The 17,596-nt window shown below is 41.7% G+C and overlaps 1 pseudogene; it reads right to left on the reverse strand.

Annotated features, from left to right (window-relative positions):
- Positions 1-306: 306 nt before the first annotated feature.
- On the reverse strand, positions 307-10,937 carry LOC129398527 (uncharacterized; annotated as a pseudogene).
- Positions 10,938-17,596: the final 6,659 nt, after the last annotated feature.

The following is a 17,596-nucleotide window of genomic DNA, read 5'->3' on the forward strand; positions in this document are numbered from 1 at the left end:
CAGTTCCTTAAGGCCAGGAAGGAAATTCTTTTACAATGCTGGGAAAAATGTAAGAATGTATTCCCCAAAGTGGGGTCAGGAAGTCCCAGAGGAGAGTTATATCTCATTTTGTGAAATGACCTCCAGAAATTAGAAGCATGGATTTTGTGGGAATCGAGGGATTGCACCAAGGATTAGAACGAACATTGAAGAAAGGAAGTAATTGTCTTCTTCTAGGAAAAGAAGACAAGTCATTGATCTAAAATTATGAGCAGCTGTGGTGCACCTGGACCAGAACTGACATATAGTTAGGAGACACTAATAAACCCTGGCACTTATCACTGATCAATAATTGTAAGGATCACCTGTTAGTTATTGCTGTGTTAGGGATTCAGTACTTGTACTTATTTATATTATCTTTCATTTTCAAAAAACCCTGCAAGTTAATTTATTATCTTGTTTTATTCTCACGCACTCTCAGCTTTAGTTTTCTTTATCTTTAAAACTGGAATGATAATGTGTATCTTACAATATTGCTAGGAGAACTGCATTTAAAAGTCTATATAGGCTGGGCATAGTGGCTCACGCCTGTAATCCCAGCACTTTAGGAGGCCAAGGTGAGCAGATCACTTGAGCCCAGGAGCGTGAGACCAAGCCTGGGCAATACGATGAAACCCCATCTCTACAAAAATTATCTGGGCCTTGTGGTGCATGCCTGTAGTTCCAGCTACTTGGGAGGCTGAGGTGGGAGGATCACCTGAGCCCTGTGGAGGTCGAGGCTGCAGTAAGCTGTGGGCGCCACTGCACTGCAACCTGGGTGACAGAGTGAGACCCTATCTCAAAAAAAAAAAAAAAAAAAAAAAAAAGAAAGGCCAGGTGTGGTGGCTCACATCTGTAATCCCAGCACTTTGGGAGGCTGAGGCAGGTGGATCACCTGAGGTCAGGGGTTCTGGACCAGCCTGGCCAACATGGTGAAACCCCATCTCTACTAAAAATACAAAAATTAGGCGGGTATGGTGGCAAGCGCCTATAATCCCAGCTACTTGGGAGGCTGAGGTAGGAGAATTACTTGAACCCAGGAGGCGGAGTTTGCAGTGAGCCGAGATAACACCACTGCACTCCAGCCTGGGCGACAAGAGTGAAACTCCATTTCAAAAAAAAAAAAGGCTACATCAAACTGTCTGGCATTTAGCAGATGCCAATTTATACTTATGAATATGAAATTATTGTTGAAACAGGCAAAAAAGATACGAAAGATTTTTTTTTTTTTGAGACAGAGTTTGGCTCTGTCACCCAGGCTGGCGTGCAGTGGTGTTATCTCGGCTCACTGCAAGCTCCACCTCCTGGGTTCAAGTGATTCTCCTGCCTCAGCCTCCCGAGTAGCTGGGATTACAGGCACCTGCCACCACACCTGGCTAATATTTGTATTTTTAGTGGAGATTGGGTTTCACCATCTTGGCCAGAGGCTAGTGTTGAACTCCTGACCTCGTGATCCACCTGCCTCGGCCTCTCAAAGTGCTGGGAATACAGGCGTGAGCCACCGCACCCGGCCCATGAAAGGTATTTTGATCGATTATTTTATTTGGCAATTCTACAAGGTGCCTGCTACGTTTCAGGCCCCAAACAAACAGTATTCAAATATAGCCCTGACTTTAGGATGCTCACAGTGTAGTGAGGAAGACAGACCCAAAAACCCTGATCAAACAAGAAAGCTATTAATTAGAATTTAATAGAATATATTTTAGGATAGGGTGCTAAAAAAACTGCTTCTAAAACCAGGATGAACGTTAAGTGGACTCTTAAAAGTAATGAGTGGGAATCGGGGTGAAAGAGAGTGTGTGTGTGTGTGTGTGTGTGTGTGTGTGTGTGTTGTGCAGTGTCCTACCCATTCATTTAGGGCAGGAGAATAACTGCCACTAGTTTTATACTGCTGGGGGAGAAATATGCCTGTGGAATAGGACCGAACAAGTAGGCAGTAACTGAATCACACCTGCTCTTCTGCACCATTCCAAGAAGTTTAAATTTTAGGCTAAAAGTGATGGGGAGCCATTGAAGGATTTTATGAAAGGTATGCTGTGTTCAGACTTACGGTTTAGAAGGATTATTTAGGTAATAGTGTGGAAGGGAGTGACCCAGGATGCAGGAAGAGTCAGGAAACTAAAAAGAGGCAGTAGAGTATAGCTGTTTAAAGTATGAATTCCAGAGATGCACAGCCCAGCCCAGGTTTTCTGGCTTCACCATTTTCTGGCAGTACGGTCATGGACAATTTAACTTTTTTTGTGACTCAGTTTTCTCATCTGTGAAAGGAAGATAAAAATACTACCTACCTCTTAGGATTGATGTGACAATTAAAAGAGTTAATAGAATACAATAAACAGCACAATATCTCCCACATAATGAGGCCCAAATAAATGTTAACCTGTTGTTATTATTATTATTAATACGCTAGTGCAAAAGAGGAATGAGAAGGGCCGGCGCTAAGTCAGTGGCACAGTGGAGATGAAAGGAAGGGGAAGGTGTCAAGGAAATGGAATTGGAAGGACTTGGTAAGTGTATTAAGGTGGCTTTTAAAAGAATGGAGGCACAGAGGAGCTTTTTGAATTCCCTGAGTGAGTGGAGGAGTCTGGATTCAAAGCTGTTCTGGTGGATATTCTTTCCCCACTGTTCTTTTTCAGTAGGTTGCACTATGATTCTGTCATCCTGCATGTCCTTGTCTCTGTGTACTGGGTTCAAATCTCATCCACAAACACAGATGTAGAAGAACTATAAATGTCCTTCTTTTTCTGTAGCTCAACTTAAATTCTGTTTTGAGCCTTCCTCTTGGATGGCAGGAACATAATTTCAGTTAAATTGGGGTCTTCCTTCCATTTTCCCATGAGCTTACCTATGTTCTAGGAGTGCCAGGGTTTGAGGTTGGGCCTGGACATTAGGTCTTTGGTGTCATCTGGCCAAGCTGACATCCCCTGGGGCTACTATTGCCTCATTGGGTCCTCAGCCATGTTCCACTCAGGCTGTCCTCAGGTCACCTCTCAAACTCATTCATAAAACTCCTTTAGGTTCAGCACCCCCATCTTGGGAATGCAGCGATTGTTCTGCTTCTCACTCAGGTGCTCCCATGATACGTGGGGCAGGTCTTCATTTCTGTCCCTTCTTGGACACATAGAAGTGATTCCATGGTTTCTGTACCGCCCTGACATGTGGGTAAAGCCGTCTAAGATGTCAGTTCTTCTCCAGGGTCTTGCCACCTGCAGGACGTTATCTGTGTTCTTGGATCTCCTAAACCTAGCCAGGGTTTCTGCAGACTCCCTTGGGTTGCAACTCAACCTGAAGGATGAGGTGAGGAAGCCAAGATGCCCTTTTCTCAAGGACCCCAAGCATCGAAGCTCTCCTTGCATCACCTTGACTCTTCTTTCACCCTTCAGGCCTGAAACCTGGTTCTTATCCTATCTTTTCTTCTTTTTTTAAAAAAAATTGCCCTAAGTCTTTTCAGTTTCCTTAAGGGCCTAGGTTTTGAAACTTAAAAGCTAGGAAGAGACTCTTTTTAAATCTGCATTCTTCCGTAACAACCCTTCCCTGAGGCAATTAAAGAAGGGAAGTGCTAAAAGATGAGAAAGTGTCAAAGAAAGATAATCCATTAATACTTCATAGACATTATCCCACCACATTTTAAATAGAGTCATCAGGCAGTAACCTACAATCTCTTTTGTCTTTAGTCTTTGAATGTCTTTGATCTTGTCCCTGGTTGACAGATATGATATAAGTAACTCTGATAGTCATTTGACTTATTGATGTTGGACATGTAGGCAGAGCTGAATTTTACTAATAAAGAAATCTCTTAAAGACAAGATAAAGCCAGCCTCTTTGAATTAGGGGGAAAACTAAGGTAGAAGTGAAAGAGGGACTTCTCTCTCAATACTACCTTAGCGCCGTGGGGGTGGGACAGGGCTGAAATTGGGAAATATCTGTGAAAAGCTGAGATAGGAGAAGGAATTTATCTCTAGCTAGATGTGGAGAATCATAAACATTGGTTTGCCTGGGATGGCACTAGTTTATGCCACTTTTCCTCATGTGCCACCTGGTTAGTGCCCACTTTCTCTCTAAAACCTATCACATCTTGGACAGTAAAGTATGTGGTTATCCCATTTCTGGTTTATATAAGCCTGTTCGAATGTTCCAATTTGGAACTAGGCTGGAGACATTGAAAGCCTTAATTATCAAGATTTCCCTTTATGCAATGAGGTCAGTAAAATCACCCGAGAGCCTGAGATAGAGGAGGGTCTTTGTTTTTAACTCTAGGGCTACATAAGTAAATAGCTACTTTGATATAAAAATCATAATTTCAGTATAAATAAATAAGGGTATACTATTTAGCCATTTCTCCTTTGTTTCATTATTCACATATATTATTATGGTTTTATAAGCCTTTTTTGCCCATTCAATTTGTAGTAGGAAGGAGAATCTCAAATCATCTGCTATTCTATGTTTCATTCCAACATTTTTAGAGTTCTTAGTTATCCATGAGTAAAATCAAAGTACACGCTGCCTAGATAAAATCATCATTTTCAATCATTGATGTGATCTTGCATTAAGATAGTTTCCAGCAAAATGGTCAAATTTGTACATTTTATCCATAGATGAAGTTGATTAGATTCTGAAGGCCGAAAGTAAGAGGCCTAAAGCCATGTTGATTTCCAGTAAATTCCCTGCTGCAGTCCACTATTCTGATCCCCTGAGGCCCTCCTTGTCTTCTTAGGAGTTAGATCAGATTTTCAAGAACAGCAGCTGGGTCAACCAGGCATCCTAGAACTGGATAAACAAACTAGAGTCCAGAACAACTCCCTATCTTTTCATCCTTTCCTGTTACTAGAATGCCTTAGTCCATTTGTGCGCTATAACAAAATACCTTAAACTGGGTAATTTATAAAGATCAGAAATTTTATTCCTCATAATTTTGGAGGCTGTAAGTCCAAGATCAAGGTGCCAGCATGTTCAGTGTCTGTTGAGGGCCCTGTCTCTCTGGTTCCTTGTCACTGTATCCTCTAGAGGGGATAAACTCTGAGTCCTCACATGGAAAAAGGGACAGAAAGGACAAAAAAGGCCTAAGCTAGTTTCTTCCAGCCCTTTTATAAGGTACTAATTCATCCATGAGGATGGAGCCCTCATGACTTAATCACTTTCCAAAGGCCCCACCTCTTGGTATCACCACAAGGGGAATTAAGTTTCAACATGAATTTTGGAGGGACCACATCCAAACTGTAGCATTCTACCCATGGTCTACCAAAATTCATGTCCTACTCACATACAAAATACATTAATTCCATCCCATAGCCACAAATGTCTTGTTCCAGCATCAATCTTAAGGTCTAAGTCCAAAGTCTCATCTATATATTATTTAAATCAGATATGGGTAAGATTCTAGGCACAATTCATCCTGAGACAAATTCCTCCTCCAGCTGTGAACATGTGACATCCAACAAGTTATGTGCTTCCAATATACAAAGGTAGGGCAGGCATAGGATAGACATTCCCGTTTCAAAAGGGAGCAACAGAAAAGAAGAAATGGACAACAGGTCTCAAATAACTCAAAAACCCAACAAGGCAAACAGCATTAAATCTTGAGGCTTTAGAATAATCTTCAACTCCATGTCCTGCCTTTCAGATACACTGGGCTGGGGTTGGATCACCAAGGCTCCAGGGACTCTGCCTCCATGGCCTCACTGGGCACAGCTCACATGGCAGTTCTCAAGGGTTAGAGTCTTGTGCCTGTGGCTCTCCCAGGCTAGAGTTGCATGTTGGTGGGTCTACAGGTTTGGTGTCTCAGGGGTGACCCCATTCCCATGGCTCCACTAGACACTGCTGTACTGTGGGGTTCTCTGTGGTGACCCTGACCCCATGGCTCCACTGGGCATTGCCCTAGTAGGGGACCTCTGCAGCAGCCCCACCCCAATGCAGTTGTCTGCCTGGCACCCAAGGCTCTCTGATGCATCCTGTGAAATCTAGGTGGAGATAGGCATACCTCCATGGCTCTAGTGCTCTGTGTGCCGGCAGAGTTAGTGCCATGTGGACTCTGCCAAAGCTTATAGCCTGTACCTTCCAGAGGGGCCATCTGAGGCACATCTGGGCCTGTTTGAACCACAGCTAGGACAGCCAAGGAGCACTGTGCCTGATGTGGGGAGCAGAGATGAGGTGGTGCAGGGCAGTGAATACTAAGATCCCGAGGGCCCCTGAGGTTTTCTACTTCCCTTTTAATTGTGAATTCCATCTTTAAATCATTTCTCTCTTTACTAGAAGAATAAAGAGATGCTATGCAGCCCGTTCAATATTTTGCTTAGATATTTCTCCCATGAGATACCTTAGTTCACTGTTCTTAAATTCTGTCTTCCACAAAGCCCCAGCGTATGGACACAATTCAGTCAAGTTCTTTGCCACTTTGTAACAAGGATGGCCTTTCCTCCAACTTCCAATGATATAGTCCTCATTTCCATCTAAGACGTTATCAGAATAGCCTTTACTCTTTATATTTCTGCCAGCATTCTGATCACAACCATTTAGATAACTTCTGAGAAGACTGAAATCCTTTCTATAGCTCTCCCTTTCTTTTGTGTTTATCTTAGTCCATTTCCTGCTTATTGTAACAAAATGCCTGAAACTGGGTAATTTATAAAGAAAAAAATTTATTTATTACAGTTATAGAGTCTGAAAAGTCCAAGATGGAGAGGCACCATCTGGTGAGGGTCTTCTTCCTGCTGAGGATTTTCTGCAGAGTCCCAAGGCAGTGCGGGGCTTCACATGGTGGGAGGGCTAAGTGTATTACATTAGGTCTCGCTTCCTCTTCTTATAAAGACACCAGTTCCACTCCCATGATAACCCATTAATCCATTAGCCTATTAACCCATTAATCCATTCATCCATTAATAATCTATTTATGAGTGCAAAGCCCTCATGAGCCAATCACCTCTTAAAATTTCACAGCACTGCCACATTGGGGATTAAATTTCAACATGAGTTTTAGAGGGGACAAATATTCATACCATAGCAGAACCCCACTAGAATTGCCCTTAATGGTCCATTCATAGCAATATGGGATTTTTTTTAACTTGCTCCTCCAAACTCTTCCAGCCTCTGCCCATTACTCAGTTCCAAAACTGCTTCCACATTTTTAGGTATTTTTTATAGAAAATACCCACCTTCTTGGTACAATTTCTGTCTTAGTCTGTTTATGCTGCTATAATAAAATAGCGGCCTGGGTTATTAATTAACAATAGAAATGTATTTATCATAGTTCTGGAGGCTGGGAAGTCCAAGATTGAGGCTCTGGCAAGATCAAGGTATCCATAGATTCAGTGTCTGATGAGGGCCTGGTCTCTCTGATTCTAAGATGGTGCTTTATTTCTTTATTTACTTAAGATGGAGCTTTATTGCTGTGTCATTCAGAGGTGTGATAGTTAATACTGAGTGTCAACTTGATTGAATTGAAGGATGCAAAGTATTGATCCTAGGTGTGTCTGTGAGGGTGCTGCCAAAGATTAACATTTGAGTCAGTGGGCTGGGAAAGGCAGACCCACCCTTAATCTGGGTGGGCACCATCTAATCTGCTGCCAGTGCAGCCATAATATAAAGTAGGCAGAAAAATGTGAAGAGATGAGACTGGCCTAGCCTCCCAGCCTATGTCTTTCTCCCATGCTGGACCCTTCCTGCCCTTGAACATCAGACTCCAAGTTCTTCAGTTTTGAGACTCAGACTGGCTTTCCTTGCTCCTCAGCTTGCAGATGACCTATTGTGGGACCTTGTGATTGTGTGAGTTAGCACTTAAAAATTCCCCTTCATGTGTATATATATATATATATATATATATGTGTGTATATATATATGTATGTACACATATATATATATATACACATATATATATATATCTCCTATTAGTTCTGTCCCTCTAGGGAACCCTGACTAATACAGATTTTGGTACCAGGAGTGGTTCTAGAGGAACAGAATATTAAGGATGGAGTTCTTTCGTTGGTTTTGGGGTTTCTGGAGTTGGCTACTTAATATGATTAGACCCAAAAATGTTAAGGACTCTCTTATTTATTTATTTATTTATTTATTTATTTATTTATTTATTTGAGATAGAGTCTCACTGTGTCTCCCAGGCTGGAGCGCAATGGCGTGATCTCAGCTCACTGCAACCTCTACCTCCCGGGTTCAAGCAATTCTCCTGCTTCAGCCTCCCAAGTAGCTGGGATTACAGATGTCCACCACCAACCCCGGCTACTTTTTGTATTTTTAGTAGAGACGATGTTTCACTATGTTAGCCAGGCTGGTCTTGAACCCCTGACTTTAGGTGATCCACCTGCCTTGGCCTCCCAAAGTGCTGGGATTACAGGCGTGAGCCACCATGCCCAGCCAGGACTCTACTTCTAATACTTCTAATAGTATGCAGAACACTGATAGTTTTGTAGAGGGGTCTGACCTGCAGACCCTGACCCAGCAATGGATGACAGACGTACACTGACACTGATATTTTGCCTGTCAGTCCAGCTAAGGAGCTCTGCTGTGAGTCTGGGGCATCGCCTCAATAAGTCAGTGAAGTTCACATTTATTTAGTACAGATTAAATGACAAAGGTCTTGAGTAAATACCACTAGAGGGTAATTGACATTGCTGACCCCCGAGTAGAGAGCAATTATGCACCCATGGTTGATCAAAGGTTGGTCTTAGGACCACATGAGTAAACAAGCTATTTAGATAAATTCCCCACATTTCCTTGTTGTTTGCTTTTTTCCTATGAACTAAAGGTAAAGAGGATTAGGCTGCCTTCAGCCAAATCTGTTACTGAAGCTATGCAACCCCACCCCCGGGCTTCCAAGAAGGTTTGTGACTATTTTCTACAACTATCTTTATAATTTTTCCCACCACCCTGACTGAACTCCCACAGTCTTGGTGTGAACTGTTTAGAGAGCTATGCAAAATAAGTGCATTTTACACTCCTGATTCACTGCTTATGAGAGGCAAGGAGTTTGGTGACTGTATATGTAATACCTTTGACCACATGTGGAGAACCAAGGAACATAATGAAGCTGGTTGGTTGCTCCTAAGTTCGGTGGATGAAGTGTTGGAAGAAAATGATAAACTCAGGGATTCTGTGTCCCAGCTTCAGAGGCAGATACTGAGCCTCAAATCTGCTAAGATTGCCCTGAATGAGAGTCTTAGCTCCTGTAGAGAAAGAGCTGAAATTGTGAAAAAACAGACACAAGCTCTTATCATATGAGTGGCTGACCTGCATTGAAAGATGCATGCACAGCCTCATCAGGTGTCTACTATCCAAGTAGACAGGTGTCTACAGGTCCAAGTGAGGGCATTGATTGGAAAAGAATGGTACCCTGCTATTGCAGGATCTGGCCAGCAGCCCGCAATGCAACGGGGCTCACTCCTTCTTCCCAGATGGATCGGCAGGTTGAGAAATAATAGACACACACAAGATAGTGAAAGCTGGGTCCCGGGGTGTCACCGCCTTCTGGTCCCATGGTGCCAACAATGCACTGGATATACCAGCATTTATTATTAAGTTTAGTGAGGGTGGGGGTAGGTTAGTGAGGGATTTAGGGTCATTTGATTATGAGGTGAGATGGTCACATGGGGATGAAGTAATTCTTTAACATAACATCTGTATGCAGAAGTACAGTATACAGGGATAAGAATTTACAATATAGTGTGTGCATCAGTAATTTCTAACAGAGCCTTAAAACAGAAACACAGTCTTTCCATAACCTATGATTAGCAAGATATTAATCAGCAGTAACAGTTGCAGCAAAAGCTGGTTACAAATAATCCATAGAAACAGGACATGAAGCTAGACAACCGGTTAGACCAGAAATTCTCAGAAGGGAGTATGCTTTAACCCTAAAGAGTGCTAGAAGAGCCATGGCAAGATGAGGGCGTTTATAGCCCTATCTTATCCATATGGACAGGTGCCCCCCATGCGTCCATTTATAGGCTCTCCACAAGGGTTGCATTCCATTCCCAGAGCTATGAACATCTGCTTTTCTGGGATAGGAATCTTGGTGATGTGAAACCTCCCTGACTGCACGTCCATTCATAGGCTCTCTGCAGGGGGAAGCACATCACATGCTGTTGGCTCATTCTGGCAGTCCAACCTGGCATTACACAATCCTGCATGCAATTTTGTATTTACAATAATCAGGAGCATTTCATCTTTTATTCCATAGCAATAGTTTCAGGGGGTCTCCCTATACCCTGCAACTTGGAATGGGGATGTGTGGGAGGACCCTGATGAAGCTGGGGACACTGAGTTTGTAAACTATGATGAACCTTTTTTGCCAGAAGAAACAGCTTCCCCATTCCCAGTAGTGGCAACATCCCCTCCCTGACCCAGGCTGCCATCAGCCTTTCCACCTTTGTCTAAGGAAATGAACCCTGCACTGCCTAAGGCAACAGTGATGGCCTCCCCTGAGGCAGTTGCCAGGCAAGATAAAGTTGATTCTCCTCAGGAGCCACCCTCAACACCCGAGTTTGCTTCTAGACCTATAACTAGACTAAAGTCCCAGCAGGCCCCTATAGGGTGAGGTTGAGAGTGTGACCCATGAGGAGGTGTGCTATACTCAAAAAGAACTGCTTGAGTTTTCTAATTTATGTAAACAGAAATCTGGAGAACAGGCATGGGAATGGATATTAGGGGTGGGATAATGGTGGAAGGAAAGTAGAGTTGAATCAGGCGGAATTTATTGATTTGGGCCCACTAAGTAGGGACTCTGCATTTAATGTTGCAGCTCAAGGAGTTAAAAAGGGTTCTAATTGTTCATTTGCTTGGTTAGCTGAAAGATGCATTAAAAGAGGACCCACTGTGAATGAGCTGGAAATGCCTGATCTCCCTTGGATTAATGTAGAGGAAGGGATCCAAAGGCTTAGGGAAATTGGGATGGTGGAGTGGATTAGTCAATTTAGACCTACTCATCCCAGCTGGGAGGGTCTAGAAGATATACACTTGACTAATGTCTTGTGAAATAGATTTGTGAGGGCAACACCTGCATCTTTGAAGGACCCTGTCATTGCTCTTCTCTGTATGTCAGATCTAACAGTGGGAACTACAGTCACTCAACTACAAAATTTAAATACAATGGGAATAATTGGATCCTGAGGGGGCAGGGGCCAAGTGGCAGCACTCAACCATCAAAGGTGGGTGTAGCTACCATAATAGACAGCAGAGGCAAAGCAGCAATCAGAATAGTCTGAATTGTGTAGGGCTGTGGCATTGGCTAATTAATCATAGTTCCTAGAAGTGAAATTGATATGAAGCCTACTGCATTCCTACTTAATTTATAGGAGCCGAAAACTTCTAGGTTGAATGGACAAAAGACTAATTTGAGGCTGGGTGTGGTGGCTCAAGCCTCTAATCCTAGCACTTTGGGAGGCCGAGGCCGGTGGATCGCCTGAGGTCAGGGGTTCAAGACCAGCTTGGACAACATGGTGAAACCCCGTCTCTACTAAAAATACAAAAAATTAGCTGGGTGTGGGGATGGGCACCTGTAATCCTAGCTACTTGGGAGGCTGAGGCAGGAGAATCTCTTGAACCTAGAAGGTGGAGGTTATGGTGAGCCAAGATCATGCCACTGCACTCCAGCCTGGATGACAGAGTAAGACTCTGTCTCAAAAAAAAAAAAAAAAAAAAAAAAAAAAGACTAATTTGAATTATAAAAGCAGAGAATCACAGCCCCTTAACCGATTTCCAGACTTAAGCCAGTATACAGACTCAGGACCCCTTGAATGAAGGTGAAGCCAGGTCCCCATGAGGAAAGACCCCCTACTATACCAACAATTTATGCAGTTAATCTTTCTCCCATCCTTCCCCAAGGAGACCTCTGGCCTTTTACCAGGGCAACTGTGCACTGGGGAGAGGGAAATTATTAGACATTTCGGGGACTACTGGACACTGGCTCTGAGCTGATGTTGATTCCAGGGGACCCAAAAACATCATTGTGGTCCTCCAGTTAAAGTAGACACTTATGGAGGTCAGGTAATTAATGGAGTTTTAGCTCACGTCTGACTTACAGTGGGTCCAATGGGTCCCTGGACTCATCCTGTGGTCATTTCCCCAGTGCCAGAATGCATAGTTGGCATAGACGTACTTAGCAGCTGGCTCCCTGACTGGGAGGGTGAGGGCTATTATGGTGGGAAAGGCCAAATGGAAGCCATTAGAGCTGCCTCTCCCTAGAAAAATAGTAAATCAAAAACAATATCGCATCCTTGGAGGGATTGCGGAGATTAGTGCCACCATTAAGGACTTGAAAGACGCAGGAGTGGTGATTCCCACCATATCCCTGTTCAATTCTCCCATTTGGCCTGTGCAGAAGACAAATGGATCTTGGAGAATGACAGTGGATTATCATAAGCTTAACCAAGTGGTGACTCCAACTGCAGCTGCTGGACCAGATGAGGTTTCATTGCTTGAACCAATTAACACATCTCCTGGTACCTGGTATGCAGCCATTGATTTGGCAAATGCCTTTTTCTCCATTCCTGTCCATGAGGCCTACCAGAAGCAATTTGTCTTCAGCTGGCAAGGCCAGCCATATACCTTTACTGTCCTACCTCAGAAGTATATCAATGCTCAGGCTTTGTGTCATAATCTTATTCAGAAAGACCTTGTTTGCTTTTTGCTTCCGCGAGATATCATACTAGTCCATTACATTAATGACATTATGCTGATTGGATCCAATGAGCAAGAAGTAGCAAACACACTGGACTTATTGGTGAAATATTTGTGTACCAGAAGATGGGAAATAAATCAGACTAAAATTCAGGGATCTTCTACTTCAGTAAAATTTCTAGGGGTCCAGTGGTGTGGGGCCTGTCAAGATATTCCTTGTAAGGTAAGGATAAGTTGCTGCTGCATTTGGCCCCTCCCACAACCAAGAAAGAGGCATAACACCTAGTGGGTCTATTTGGATTTTGGAGGCAACATGTTCCTCATTTGGGTGTGTTACTCCAGCCCATTTATCAAGTGACCCAAAAGGCTGCCAGTTTTGAATGGGGTTCAGAACAGGAGAAGGCTCTGCAACAGGTCCAGGCTGCTGTGCAAGCTGCTCTGCCACTTGGGCCATATGACCCAGCAGATCCAATCGTGCTTGAGGTGTCAGGGATGCTGTTTTGAGCCTTTGGCAGGCCCCCATAGGTGAATCACACAGAAACCCCTGGGATTTTGGTGCAAGGCCTTGCCATCTTTTGCAGACAACTATTCTCCTTTTGAGAGACAGCTCTTGGCCTGTTATTGGGCTTTGGTGGAAACTGAATGTTTGACTATGGGTCATCAAGTCACCTTGCGACCTGAACTGCCTATCATAAAAGGGGTGCTTTCTGACCCACCCAGCCATAAAGTGGGTCATGCACAGCAGCATTCCATCATCAAATGGAGGTGGTATATACGTGATCAGGCTTGAGCAGGTCCTGAAGGCACAAGTAAGTTACATGAGGAAGTGGCTCAAATGCCCGTGGTCTCTATTCCTGCCACCCTGACTGCTCTCCCCCAGGCTGTACCAATGTCCTCATGGGGAGTTCCCTATGATCAGTTGACAGAGGAAGAGAAGACTAGGGCCTGGTTCACAGATGTTTCTGCACAATATGTAGGCACCATCTTAAAGTGAACAGCTTACAGTACTACAGCGCCTTTCTAGGACATCACTGAAGGACAGCAGTGAAGGCAAATCTTCCCAGTGGGCAAAATTTTGAGCAGTGCACCTGGTTGTGCACTTTGCATTAAAGTAGAAATGGCCAGATGTGTGATTATATACTGATTCATGGGCTGTAGCCAATGTTTTGGCTGGATGGTCAGGGACTTGTAAGAAGCATGATTGGAAAATTGGTGACAAAGAAATTTGGGGAAGAGGCATGTGGATGGACCTCTCTGAGTGGTCAAAAACTGTGAAGATATTTGTATCCCATGTGAGTGCTCACCAATGGGTGACCTCAGCAGAGGAAGATTTTAATAATCAAGTGGATAGGACGACCCATTCTGTGGACACCGCTCAGCCTCTTTCCCCAGCAACCCCTGTCATCGCCCAATGGACCCATAAACAAAGTGGCCATGGTGGCAGGGATGGAGGTTGCACATGGTCTCAGCAACATGGACTTCCACTCACCAAGGCTGACCTGGCTACGGCCACTGCTGAGTGCCCAATTTGCCAGCAGCAGCGACCAAAACTGAGCCCTCGATATGGCACCATTCATCGGGGTGATCAACCAGCTACCTGGTGGCAGGTTGATTATATTGGACCGCTTCCATCATGGAAAGGGCAGAGGTTTGTCCTCACTGGAACAGACAAACCCATTATTCTGGACATGGGTTTGCCTATTCTGCTCACAATGCTTCTGCCATCCATGGACTCATGGAATGCCTTATCCACTGTCATGGTATTCCACACAGCATTGCCTCTGACCAAGGCACTCATTTTATGGCAAAAGAAGTGTGGCAGTGGGCTCATGCTCACGGAATTCACTGGTCTTACCGTGTTCCCCATCATCCTGAAGCAGCCAGATTAATAGCATGGTGGAATGGCCTTTTGAAGTCACAATTACAATGTCAAATAGGTGACAATACTTTTCAGGGCTGGGGCAAAGTTCTCCAGAAGGCCGTGTATGCTCTGAATCAGCACCCAATATATGGTACTCTTTCTCCGATAGCCAGGATTCACAGGTTCAGGAATCAAGGGGTGGAAGTGGAAGTAGCACCACTCACCATCACTCCTAGTGATCCACTAGCAACATTTTCGCTTCCTGTTCTCTCGACATTACGTTCTGCTGGCCTAGAGGTCTTAGTTCCAGAGGGAGGAATGCTGCCACCAGGAGAATGCTGCCTTCCATTCCGTTAAACTGGAAGTTAAGATTGCCACCTGGACAGTTTGGGGTCCTCCTACCTTTAAGTCAACAGGCTAAGAAGGGAGTTACAGTGTTGGCTGGGGTGATTGACCCAGACTATCAAGATGAAATCAGTTTACTACTCCGCAACAGAGGTAAGGAAGAATATGCATGGAATACAGGAGATCCATTAGGGTGTCTCTTAGTATTACCATGCCCTGTGATAAAGGTCAAAGGGAAACTACAACGGCCTAATCCAGGCAGGACTACAAATGGCCCAGGCCCTTCAGGAATGAAAGTTTGGGTCACTCCACCAGGAAAAAAACCACGACCTGCTGAGGCGTTTGCTGAAGGCAAAAGGAATTCAGAATGGGTAGTAGAAGAAGGCAGTAATCAATACCAGCTATGACCACGTGACCAGATGCAGAAACGAGGACTGTAACTGTCATAAGTATTTCCTCCTTCTTTTGTTAAAACATGTTTGTGCATGTATATACTTGTATTAAGAAAATATCTTCATTTTATTTCCTTTATCGTGTGACATAAGATTTATTGACTTCATATCAGCATTTAAGCATTGTTAACTTTATGTAATAGTATTTGGGTTGGGGATTGGTGCATTTCTGGTTGCATGAAGGATAGTTGTATTATGTTAGGTGTAATTATGACCTTATTATTGCCTTTATTTGAAGATTATATATGATCTCAGGAGTTGTGTATAGGTTCCAGTTGACAAGGGGTGGACTTCTGACGGTTAATACTGAGTGTCAGCTTGCTTGGATTGAAAGATGCAAAGTATTGATCCTGGGTGTTTCTGTGAGGGTGTTGCCAAAGGAGATTAACATTTGAGTCAGTGGTCTGGGAAAGGCAGACTCACCCTTTAATCTGGGTGTGCACCATCTAATCAGCTGCCAACATGGCTAGAGTATAAAGCAGGCAGGAAAACATGAAGAGATGAGACTGGCCTAGCCTCCCAGCCTACATCTTTCTCCCGTGCTGGACTCTTCCTGCCCTTGAACATCCGACTCTGAGTTCTTTAGTTCTGGGACTCAGACTGGCTTTCCTTGCTCCTCAGCTTGCAGACAGCCTGTAGTGGGACCTTGTGATCGTGTGAGTTAATACTTAATAAACTCCCCTTTATATATATATAAAAATATATATAATATATAATATTATATACATTATATATAATATAAATATATATCATATATAATATTATATATATTATATGTGATATAAATATCATATATAATATATATATTATATATATCATATATATCATATATAATATATATATTATATATATCATATATATCATATATAATATATATAATATATAATATAAATATATATTATATATAATATATTATATATATCATATATTTATATTATATATAATATAAATATATATCATATATTTATATTATATATAATATAAATATATATCATATATTTATATTATATATAATATAAATATATATCATATATTTATATTATATATATCATATATAATATATATATTATATATAATATAAATATATATCATATATAATATTATATATATTATATATCATATATAATATTATATATCATATATAATATTATATATCATATATAATATTATATATATCATATATAATATTATATATATCATATATAATATTATATATATCATATATTATATATTATATATAATATAAATATATAATATTATATATGATATATAATATTTATAATGTATATTATATATAATATAAATATATAATATTATATATGATATATAATATTTATAATGTATATTATATATATAAAGGATATTGTATATCCTTTTAATTCTGTCCCTCTACAGAACACTGACTAATACAAAAGGGAACAAATGCTGTGTCCTCACATTGTGGAATAAATGGAAAGGCAAAAGGGCAAATGCTCTGTGAAGCCTCTCTTATAAGAGCCTTCATCTCATTCACGAGGTAAGAACCCTGTTGACCTAATAATCTCCTAAAGGCCCCACTTCTTAACATTATTGCATTGGAGATTTATTTTCAACATAAATTTTGGAGGAACACAAAGATTTAAACCATAGCATAGAGGGATCCATTGGCTGTCCTTATTGGAAATCTTTAGTTTTGTGTAGGAAATGCTGTTTTTCAGCTGCATTATTTTAAAAAATGCAGTTCTTTTAATTTTTGTTAATTTAAATTAGTTTTTTGCATATACATGACATTATAGTTTCTCTTTTAAATGTATCATTCTACTTTTATAATAAACTTAAAGGTCAATTTTGATAGAAAAATAAATGGACTCTTTCTGTCAAATTTATGCAGACCTGTTATTCAAACAAATTTCAGTGATCCCATGAGCTTTATGAAATAATTTCTTTTTATAATTTACAATGTTTCAAACATAAAATTTAATTGTTTGTTGCTTTGAGGAACTTGGGAACTTGGCAAAGTTGATAAATATTTCAAAGTTACAAATAATATTTACAGTGAAACAGGATAATGGAAATTGTAATCAAAATGCTATCAAGATGAGCATATAAAATGATATGAGCTGTTTTTCAAAAAGATATGTATTCCTGTAACTTGTTATCTTTCAGTTTCTATCATTAGAAAACATTAGAAACAGGCAGGAGCTCAATTATTCCTCCAGGACATATGTGAATTAGATAATATACTTCAGTTCCTAGTGAGGAGATAAGAAAATTGAAGATCTTATTGGGCCCTCATTAAATGTCTCTTGCCAGTATTTCA

The sequence above is a fragment of the Pan paniscus genome, chromosome 1 (genome assembly GCF_029289425.2).
Source record: "Pan paniscus chromosome 1, NHGRI_mPanPan1-v2.0_pri, whole genome shotgun sequence".
In the NCBI taxonomy this organism is placed as follows: domain Eukaryota; kingdom Metazoa; phylum Chordata; class Mammalia; order Primates; family Hominidae; genus Pan; species Pan paniscus.